We start from the raw sequence: 2,890 nt of genomic DNA, 5'->3' as shown, positions 1-2,890 counted from the left end.
ATAAAGATGACCCTCGAGAGCGCGACTCCCAAGGGAAAAAGGTCTAGGTGAGGAAAATGGTAAAACCAAGGTTGGGCCTTGCTGGAGGAGTTTTATTCAAAGCGAACTGTTAAGGGGGTCCCATAAATCACCCGACCTCGTAAGGAACGCAAAATCCGGGAACATAATACCGGTATGAAGGAAACTAGGGCGGCAAGAGTGGAACAAAACACCAGGCAAAAGGCCGAGTCTTCCACCCTTTACCAGGTATATAGATGCATTAATAATATAAGAGATATTGTGATATCCCAACCAAAATCCTGTCCATCATGGAGAAATCTTCAACTTCACCTGCAAGTAGCAACGCTATAAGAGGGCTGAGCAAAGCAGTAACATAGCCAAACAACGGTTTGCATAGGAAATGTATCAAAGGTTAGAGGTTCATGGCTATATGGGATGGCTTGATAAACAGGTGATAGGTAGCGCAGCATAGCGATAGAACGAAGCAACTAGCATAGCAATGATAGTAATGAGATCCAGGGTAGCGGTCATCTTGCCTGAAATCCTGCAAGGAAGAAGAACGAGTCCATGAAGAAGACGAACGGATGAAGCCGAACCAACCGTAGATGAACGAATCCTCACGATCGCAACGAAACAAGAACTAACAAGAAGAAGCACACAACATGGTAAACACAGCACACATGAGCAAGGCATGATGCACAACAAGCATGATGCATGACAAGACTACATGAAGCTACTCATGGCAAGAGATGATGCAAACAAGAGCAACACTACAAGGCAAGTTTAAATGAGGCCGGGAACCACATATAACAATTCCGGTAAGTCCTCATATGCATATTTCGAAATTGGTCCAGATCTGAATAAACCTTTTGTTCAAGTTGTTAAACAGCAAGTTAAGATGCACCAAGATGATCTACACGAGATTCTAGTCAAGTTACATATAAAGTTCATTTAGTTCAGAGCTACGGCCTAGAAGATATGAGCAACACAATTTAAACATGGCATTGATGCAAAATGCACCCAAACATCAAGCAAACACCTCAAAACATGGATGCAACATGATAATATGAAACTACATGCAATTTTAAGAAAGTTTCATATAGAGCACACTCAAAACGGAGCAACGGTTCAACACACACATGAAACAATTCATAGCAATAATTTGTCCAAAACAGCAACTAGGCATATTGCAAGCATCAAAACAACATGCTACAACATCATAATATGAAAACAAAAGGCATGGACATGATGTACAGGTAAAGCACAACAAAACATGAACACTGAGCTAACTCCAGAAATCACTAGAACATGCTCAAACAATCATGGTAAGATTGCAAGTAATAACAATTCCAGACTTTGCAGAAAATAACATCACGATGCAATGTTCAGAGCTATCAAACAACATGTTACAGGAACTTATCATGGCAACCAAAGGCATGACAAGAATCTACTAATTGCATAGATTAAAAGTCCTTTACTGACCATAAGTCAAAAAGGATCAGAAAATATGATGGCACCAATATAAACATGGCAACTTATTATACAGATTCAAACATGGCAGGAACATAATTATGAAGGCATGTAGATGAGCTTGTGCAACTCACTACAGAGCAAAAGATGGCATTGCAAGGCACCCAACAGTAAGAAGGCATGTTTGTGAAGCTAAGCATGGCAATATCAAGGTCATAGGGTGCATGAATCACTAGGAAAACACATGACAACAACTGAACTTAATGTTAACAGGCTGACAGCAACGTTATGAAGCAACTTTAGAGCAAGATTACGACAAGCTACAACAACCTATAAATGCAACCAGGGGGGTGGATGGATAGAGGATGACATGTAGAGGAAAACATGTTTATAGAACATCTCCAGATTATGTATAGAATGATTTGTAGCAACATGTTTATATAGCACCACGAAATAACAGATTCAGCCTAGCAAAACAGCAACATCATGTACACTACTTAACAAGCTCGATTCACTCATCACAAGTCATTGCATGACAAGATAAGCATAGCATCATCAAGAAGACGTGTTTGTGAAACAAACCAAGTTAAGAACAAGTCCATAGCATACAAGGATCAACTATAGCAACCTTGGCTAAATTGAATAACATGTAAACAATCTGCCAGGAAACATTTTGAAGCAAAAGTAGCGCACGAAAATGACATGCTAGACTACTCCATAATTGCAACCAAGGGCATGAATGGGTAGACAATAACCATATGTTCAAAACATCATTATGAAGTATCTCAAAATATGCATGGATATCTCTGTAGCATCATGTTTACATGGCATCAAAAAAACAAGAGAACAGGGACTAAAATCTGTAACATCACGATGTCTAGTTTGCATGCTTGTGCTAGTCACCACATTGATCACAAAAATACATGGTAAGCACCTCTGTAAAGATGACATGGCATAGATCAAAACACATGTAGACATCAACCTCATAGGATGCACACATCAATCATGGCAAAAATGACAAAAGAGCTCGTTCTGATAACAGACAGCAGAAAACATCATGAAGCACTCTAGCAACAAAGATTCAGGCACCTAGATGACCTCAAATGAATATGAAGCAATGGAATGAAATGATGTACTCGTTGAGACGAACAATTTGACATATTACACGCACGGAACGGAGCTACGGATGCAGAGATATGATGGCATGAACATGGCATGATAATTACACAGAAACGGGGACTTAGCAGAAATTCGGCGGGGAAAGTCAACCTCTCGTTGGATCAGATCTGGCGCGCATTCCGTGGTTGGCCGGACCGGGGTCGGGCTTGGCCGGAGAAGAGGAAGACGACCGGGAACGGGGCGGCGCCGGCGAGGGGGCACCGGATCCGGCCGGAGCGCGGAGGGCGGCGCACGCAGGCGC

This window comes from Triticum aestivum, chromosome 6B, assembly GCF_018294505.1.
Source record: "Triticum aestivum cultivar Chinese Spring chromosome 6B, IWGSC CS RefSeq v2.1, whole genome shotgun sequence".
Lineage (NCBI taxonomy): Eukaryota > Viridiplantae > Streptophyta > Magnoliopsida > Poales > Poaceae > Triticum > Triticum aestivum.
Note: the sequence above shows the minus strand (reverse complement) of the source record.